The sequence below is a fragment of the Crocuta crocuta genome, unplaced genomic scaffold, assembly GCF_008692635.1.
Source record: "Crocuta crocuta isolate KB4526 unplaced genomic scaffold, BGI_CrCroc_1.0 scaffold124, whole genome shotgun sequence".
NCBI lineage: Eukaryota > Metazoa > Chordata > Mammalia > Carnivora > Hyaenidae > Crocuta > Crocuta crocuta.
The window spans coordinates 3,203,921-3,212,590 of NW_027551573.1; the positions used below are offsets into that span (position 1 = coordinate 3,203,921).

Consider the following 8,670-nt stretch of genomic DNA (forward strand, 5'->3'; position numbering starts at 1 on the left):
TACTTATTCGTTTTGGCAAGCTTGGATGTATTTCTGAGTGGACTGACTGGCATCTGATTGTAGAGCTGACCTAACTCTGCTAAGCCAGCTAACCCGTGCATGTGACTGAGCTCATTAGCACCAGGCTTTAAACATTCAATTCAATATAACTTGACAAAGAATTTTATTTCCAATGTAGGCATTGCCCAGAACTTTGAACAAAGTATTTAACCTGAGATATTATCTTCATTCAAACTACTGGAGTAACCAATTCTGTCACATAATTATAATAAATATTTGGGGAATGAAACTTCTGCCCAAAATTGGATCAGAATGCTACCCTTATCTGAAAGGCCATTATATCACGTGAACAATGTCATTATACAGTTCAATTAATAGACAGTGACTGGGCAATTTCTTGAAAGTCTCTCATCATCAAAAAGTTGCTTAGCCCAATGGACTTTTAATAACATCTAACATCCTAAAAAAAGATTTCCCCCCATTTCCCTATCTCTACCCACGGATAAAATTCATCTAATTATTCAGAGCAGCAGCTCAACCTACCTTAGTTCAGAAAAAAAAAAAGTTCTTACCTGTTTTAAACTTACTTCCTACTGTCTAGAATAGCCCCTTCAGCAAGCAACATATTAATCTGCTAATTTAACATGTATTGTGCCTTCCTCAAGGCCAAGCAGGGTCCAATTATATGCTATAGCTAATTTTACTTTTTCCTTTTTCTATCTCATTCTGCTTCCCTTCAGCTCCCCCTTAGCTTTATCTGCTTACAACAAAAGCTCAATAGGAGACTAGCAATAGCATGATAAAATTAAACAGAATGTCACAAAAAGGCCTGCGAGTGTGAAAGGTGCCTCTTAACTTTAGCAAAGAGGCAGAATAACAGGGGCCTTGCCCTTGGCTTGGAGTTTATATGATAAGTACATGATGGTCATTCTGTTTGTTTGCTTTTATTGGACACTGGTTTTTTGTTTATTTGTTTTTTACACGAGAACCATATCTAAGTAGGATCTCTATTGAGCGTTCACTTTCCCCAGTAAAGGGACGTGTTGTCATCCTGTTGACGCCACTGAAGCCTGTTAGGACTATTAATTTTGTTGTTCATTTAGGCATGCGTGGTTGCCACAGCAACAACAATCTCATAGTTCCTTCAAGCCCTCAGTGCAGTGAGCATCTGTAGAGAGTCCTCTGAAGGTATGATAGTTTCTTCCCTTCCTGTCACAAATTGAACCCCTTGCTGGCTCTTCTTATGAGCTACATATTTATCAGGAATCCCTAGAGAGAGAAGAGATTCTTTGCTGGAGCCCGAGAAGAACTCTAAATGAGAACGGAGCCTTTTGTGTCCCCATGGGCTACTGCAGAAGACCTCAGAATGGGTGCTTTGGAAGTCAGACGATTATTAAAAGTCTTGGTCAGCTGAAATGTAAATAAGTCCTTGGCAAAGTTCACAGCCAATCTTTTATACAGGGTTGCCAGGACACTCAGTGTCCTGCTTAAAGCCAAAATTGTAAATTCTAGTGCAAACTCCCAGTGGCAGCCAATAATAGGATGCCGTCCGTTGCCAACTATTTTCCATAGTCCAAGACCTTCTCCTTAAGAACCATATAGTTTTCAGAAATATGTGTCTGGGAGGGACAATTTCAGTTTTTTTAAATTTCCTCCTAACCGTGGGCTGGTAGTGAAAGCTTACCATGTTTTTCAAAGGCCATCTTCCAAAACAGCCGTCTTCGAAGACACTATTCAGCATGAATTCTTGTCTTTGTTCCTGTCCAACTTTATCTCATCTGTAATTTATACAGTCAGAACTGGAGGAGAGTAACAATTTATAGATTAATTACATACTAGCCAAGTGGAAGGAGCTGAGACAGTGGCTGTCTGTCTTTGACAGCTGTTGAGAGGAGGTATCTTATGTCCTGGCAGAATCCTTAGTTGAAACTTACATGTAAATGTTAGGGCATCTGACTGAGCACGTTTATCAAAACATCATTATAGGTTTCCTACTCCTTCTGTCATTACTCTGATCAAGATGATCAAGAACAGATTTCTGTATTCATTTCTGCAGAGAAGCTTACTCATTCCTCTTCAGAGTTCTCTTACCTAATGATACCTATTGTTCAATCATAAGTAATATTTAACAGTAAAATCTTTTACTTGGGGTAAATTATCCTTGAAAAGAATTTGACTTGGAATTCTCTACCGATCAAGTAATTGCCATTTCCACCTTTCAGTTTACAGAAGAAACTTCTAGGCTGAATACTATTCTTGGGTGAGAAGGCTGAGTCTGAGTTACCATAGCTTCTATAAGACAGTATGTTTGGAGGGCTTCTTTTTTGTAAATCTTTATGGGGACTCCAGGGACCACTTTTTGTAGGACACTCCCATTCCAACCACCCTTTCTGGACTCTTTTTACTTTTTATTTCCATTTCATCAACAATGAGTTTTTCCTCTTTATTTTATTGTTTTAGTTCTCTAGGATCATAACATTATGGTATTTTGGGGCTGGAAAACACTTTTCATCCTTTCTTACACATTTCTGTCCTCAAAACTTGCAATCCATAATCATGTTCATGTTATCTACTCTTACAACTTGGGTTTGTTAACAGCTGCGTGCAAACCATCTTATTATATACAATTTATTGTATCAATGTGGTTTGAAAGGAAACAACCCTAAATTACAAATGAATTTTCTTTTTCTGGTTGCAGCTTTGCTTTTAATTTATGGAATGACACTGGAAAAATCTCTTAGTTTTGCTACATCTCAGTTTTTTTAATCTATATAATGAGAATGACATTCTCTTATAACATGCTATGAAGGTAGTATATGGAAAGTGTGAAGTACTATAGGTAATTATGAAGTATGTGGATGCCCATCTATAATGCCTGTCTCTGGAGTCTACATTAGCCTAGTGATTTTAACTATGACCTTGACGAAGGTGGCAAAAACCCTATTAGAAATGGGTTACAGGGGCACCTGGGTGGCTCAGACGGTTGAGATCTGACTCTTGATTTAGGTTTAGGTCACGAATGCAGGATAATGGGATCAAGCCCTGCATTGGGCTCTGCACTGAGCATGAAGCCTGCTTAGGACTCTCTCTCTCTCTCTCTCTCCCTCTGCCTGTCTCCCCTACTCACTTCCACCTCCGCCAGTGCTCTCTCTCTCTCTAAAATTAAAAAAAAATGGCGTGCAAATGTTGACTTACCTTGAACAATGTTGCTTTACCTTGAACAAATCTTGCAAAATGTTGATATACCTTGCTACTATAAATATACAATTCAGAATTTTACTACTGTAAATGTATACTTCAGAAATATCCACACATTTGCACACAACTACAAATGTTAACTGAAGCATTATAATTGAAAAACTATGAGCAACCTTAATTTTCCATCAGTAGGAAGAAAGCTGAATAAATACCTATGCCATAAAATACACTTCTGGAAACAAATAAGGTTGATGTATTCTGCAAGTACATGGAAATATCTTCAAGACATATGCTGTAAGGAAAACCAATTCACACAATAGCACATAGTGTATGATCTCCTTTATTATAAAACACAGACACAGAAATGAAACAACAAAAACCATACCTGTATACACAAATATATTTGTATGTAAATTTGTAATATCCCTATGTCACCTGATGTTCCTATGCTACTCTTATTCTGCTGTGTAGTGTGGATGGTACAGGTTAGGAAATGGGTTCTGGTGTCAGACTGACTGACTGCCTTTAAATCCTGACATGACAGTTACTACATGTGTGATTATGGGCAAATGGCCTACCTGTCTGTGGTTGATTTTCCCACCTCCAAAATGGATTTGACCATTTTAACCTAACTCAAATAACTTTATTTTTTTTTTTTTAATTTATTTCTAGGAGAGAGAGAGAGAGAGACAGCGTGAGCAGGGGAGGGTCAGAGAGAGAGGGAGTCACAGACTCTGAAACAGGCTCCAGGCTCTGAGCTGGCAGTCAGCACAGAGCCCGACGCGGGGCTCGAACCCACAAACCGCGAGATCATGACCTAAGCGAAAGTCGGACGCTTAACCGACTAAGCCACCCAGGCGCCCCTCAAATAACTTTAAACACATGGAAAAAAATCTAGAAAACATTTTATCATCCTGAGAAACAGGATAGTGTCAGATGTGTTTATGAAGTTAGAATATATTGCAGTCTACTTATTTCCAGTTTTTAATTGCATTTCCTATTTCACGTGTCACTCCTGACTCTAGTAATAGTTTCCCTTTGTCCCCCACCGTGACCAGCGTCATGCTAGGAACATGGTAGACACTGAAGATGCATGTTTTGAAAGAATAATGGCATCTTGTTGTCTAACAAAAAATAGGGTTTTAACTTGAAATTTCCTATTAGGTTATTTTTAAATTTCTTAAAGTCTGTTTTTACTATTAGCTATTCATTTATTAATAATTAACAAATTTTCCATAAACTCAACAAACAGTTGTTGAGCATCCATTACAGACCAAGCATGATAGGTGTTGGTATACAGTAATGATGAAAGGCTTATGCAAATATCCAATTAGGGTGAGTTCTCTCTATTTTTTGGTCTCTACCTGGTACCAAGCTGGGTACCTGCTTTGAATAGACTTCACACTGTTACTTTCAATTCTTCTACCTTGAATACTCTTTAGTGACTCAGATGAAAACTAATACAGGAAGCCAGTAGGGCCTTGAGAACCTACGGAGCATGAAGTGCCTCAGGTGATGCTGAAGGCATTTGGACCTTGAGCATCCTTTCCTCTGGTTGAGAGATCCATAGTGAATACTCTAGTTATGACCAAGGCTTAAGCTTACACAGCAGGTCTGAGTTTAAGGGCATTACCTCTGGAGCTACACTGCCTGGGTTTGAAGCTAAGCACCTCCCCCCACCCCCTTACAGGTGGATAGTCTTAGGCAAAATATACACACTCTCTCTGCCTTAGTTTCCTCATATGTTGAATGGAAGTAATAACATGACCTCCTTGGGTTGTTTTGTAGATTAAAAGAGTTGATATATTTAAACTACTTAGCATAGTGATTGATATATTTAAGCATTCAACAAATAATAGCTATTACTATTATTTTAAAATTAATCTTATAAAGAAACAAAGCAGCTACTCTACCAGTATGGGGGCCCCTGGGGTCAGATAAATGTGAGGAGGGGATGAGAACAGGAGATATTAGGAGATAGTGAATAGTGAGAATCAGATAGGTGAGAATATAATTGACATAGGCTGAAGAATCAGAGAATCCTATGGTTTTAAAGGTGAAATTCATTCACCCATCCACCCACCCATCCATCCATCCATCCATCCATCCATCCATCCATCCATCCATCCATCCCATAAAGATTTATTGAGCACCTACCATGTGCCAGAAGCTATTCTAATTGCTGGGTCTATGCAATAATATTGCTGCCCCCATGAGCTTTATATTTTATTGGCAGAAACTGGGCTTTCTGGTGCCCCTCTTATCACATGCAGGAATCCTGCTACAATACACTGAATACTGGTTCTCTGCCCTCTGTTTTTATATGTCTAGGGAAAGTGCATAATCAATTAACAAAAGAGCAGTGCCTTCCATTCTTGGGCAGCTGAAAATGTGAAGTTCTTTTCAAAGTACCTAAGTATAACTGTACACATTGAAAATAATACTGAACTCTGAATAAAGCTAATCTACTTCCATAGAACAGCATTAGAAAGATCTTAGAGGCTCAGAGGAATACAAATTTTGTTAACTACAATCTAGGATTAGAAGGATAGGAAGAAACAGCCAGAGATCATCCAGGTGTATGGCCATCAAGAATGTGACAAAAGGTTTTTTTTCTGACAGAACTACAGGAAAACCTATAGTCTGATGAGGCAAAATCATGAAATGTAATGAGGTGGACTCCTGTCCCCACTCCAGAAAGGTTAGTGGTTTCATATCTGGCTTTGCTCTCAGCCATGTCTGTCCTGCTCACTACCTCAGATATTCTGCTCTCCATACTCTGAAGCTCTCCCTGGGAAGGAGGCAAACCTTCCCTCCAGGGAGGTCACGGAGGATTGCAGTGCTTTGCTTCATGCAAACATCCCCTCAGGGAAGGAGCCTTCACTCTCCCTGGTGTGTGGATAGATTGAGGCACCCCCAAGGCTTGGCAGCAGGTCACTGCCAAGCCAAGCTTCCAGAACCAGACAGAGGCGCAGATTTTTATCTGAACTTAATTCCTCTGTCAGAAGAGCATTCATTGCCTCTTGTTTCTTATTTGAATTTAATCCCTCTGGATTACAATTGTGTTCTGTGGATCCATCTAGCAAAACACATGATTCAAGGGCTCTTGGTCCTTGATTGGCTCACAGAACTCTGAGAAGATCAACCTTCTCACTACGGATGAGGAACCAGGGCTTGGGAAAGTCAAATGACCAGCCAAGGTCAACTGGCCAGTTGGTGAAAGCACTGGACTAGAAGTAAGTTTACAACTTTTTGTCTAGGGTTCTTGAAACCACATTTTTATGTTAGCAATAGGAAAACCTGCTCAAAAATGACTCTTAAAGCTCCTTGGGGTGCCTGGGTGGCTTAGTCGGTTAAGCGTCCGACTTTCGCTTAGGTCATGATCTCACGGTTCGTGGGTTCGAGCCCCGCATCGGGCTCTGTGCTGACTGCCAGCTCAGAGCCTGGAGCCTGTTTCAGTCTGTGACTCCCCGTCTCTCTGACCCTCCCCTGCTCACGCTGTCTCTCTCTCGCCAAGAAATAAATAAAACATTAAAAAAAAAATAACTCTTAAAGCTCCTAGAATAGAGCTCTTATATGTCATAGGCAAAAGAGGGCATAGAGATTGTAGTATAGCCCATAGTACAGGCCTCTGAAAGAAGTTTTTAAGTTTTTGAGTACCCTCTCCCTTTATTTTATTAAAACTAATGTCTGGATTGATACAGCCATCAACCTGAGGCATGTTCTACTGGTAAAACCTGCGTGTGCACCTGTATGTGTAGGGGTGATGTCAGCATGTCTCCCTGAAGATTTCAAGAGGATACCTCCTCTTGGCTTTTATTTTGTAGTAAGAATAATCTGTGGTGTTTTGGTTTTCCTTGTCTTATGAGATGGGGGAGTCAGCCAGGAGACTGCTGTCTCCTGATTTTCTATGTGGTCATTATCCGTACTCCATTCAGACCACAGTTAAGACCACTGGATCGTAAATGATCCCCCAGGGACTGTTCGTGTGGTCATCTGTGGGGAGGGAAAGGGGAGGTATGCAGGCAAGCAACTCTGACCAAAATATTTCTTCTGAAAGCTCTCATACTTGCAATGTGAACTAACCATTGGAAGACTGCCATGGTTTCTATTTTAAGGTTCCATGTCCCTTATGTCGCTCTGCTGCTCCTTATTCCGCTGTGTAGTGTGGAGAATAGAGAGGAAGATAATGGGTCCTGGAACAGGGCTGTCTCACTTTAAATTCTGGTTTCTCATTTACTAATTTTGCAATTATGGGCAAATGACCTCATCTTTCTGTGTTTGTTTCCTATCTGCAAATTGATTTGATAGCTTAAAGTCAGATGATTGATGTGAAGACTAACCAGATAGAGTATAGACACACTGACCTGCAGTAGCCACTCAGTGGATGCTGGCTGTTACTGTCAACATCTCCCACTTGAGTAACACAGCATTGTGGAAAGAAAACTGGATCAGTGGGTCAGGAGGCACAGGGTCTGGTCTTGGTTCCCACCTTTACATAGCTGCATGAACTTGGAACCCTTGATCTCAACTCACAGAATGCAAGACATGGAAGCAGGTATTTTGTCCAAGCTCCTCATTGTAAGAGTGAAATTGGACCACGAGAGAGGAAGAGGCTCACCCAAAGTCCACAGGGAGTTGATACCCAGGCCAGGATTGGCCAGCACCCACTCTCTTGACTTCCAGCCCAGAGCTCTTCCCATTGTTACTCTGGGGACAGAAGACCTTGCCAAGTGTTCCCAACTTTGCTGAAGACCTGAGGACTTTTGGGTTGGCAGACAAATGGTTCCTAACAAGCAGTCTTTGGATTGTGGCCATTCCAGAAGAAACATCCACTGCATTCTATGTCGTGGTTGGTCCAAGTGTAAGAAGCAGAGTGATGCCTTTAAGGCAAACTGGGTGGAAGTTGCTGCACTTATGGAGGGCTCTGGAAATTCATTCCAGGCCAACAGAGCCTGTAGAGCCCAATGGCTTAATAATTGACCATGTTTTGAGGGTGCCTGGATGGCTCAGTCCATTAGGCATCTGACTCTTGAATTTGGCTCAGGTCATGATGTCACAATTCATGAGATCGAGCCCCACGTTGGGCTCTGTGCTGACAGCTCAGAACCTGCTTGGGATTCTCTCTCTCTCTCTCTCTCTCTCTCTCTCCTTCTCTAAATAAACTTAAAAAAATAATTGACCATGTTTTTTTCTTTCCCTTTCTTAGCTTCTGCCAGAAAAATGCACCAATGACTGTGTCTCTATCCGAAGCTGTAGAGGTCTCCGAAGCTGTACAGCTCTCACTATAGGCTGGTGGCATCCTTCTCTCTTCTAACTCTTACTCAGATCCTGGGATTAGAGATTGACCATATCATCCACTTTTGGGTACATGGCTTTGACCTGCAAGATCCTCTTTCTGTTCTATATCCTAGCCACAACAGACACTCAACAAAACCAGCCTCTGCTCATTATTCTAAATATATCTCAGGT

The 8,670-nt window shown here is 40.9% G+C and overlaps 1 long non-coding RNA gene across 1 annotated transcript; it reads left to right on the forward strand.

Moving 5' to 3' along the window:
* Positions 1-1,153: 1,153 nt before the first annotated feature.
* Positions 1,154-8,670, forward strand: LOC144221001 (uncharacterized). The gene is made up of 4 exons (XR_013331919.1): positions 1,154-1,188; positions 5,821-5,899; positions 6,282-6,434; positions 8,408-8,670. It is a non-coding gene; the product is annotated as an uncharacterized LOC144221001 (long non-coding RNA).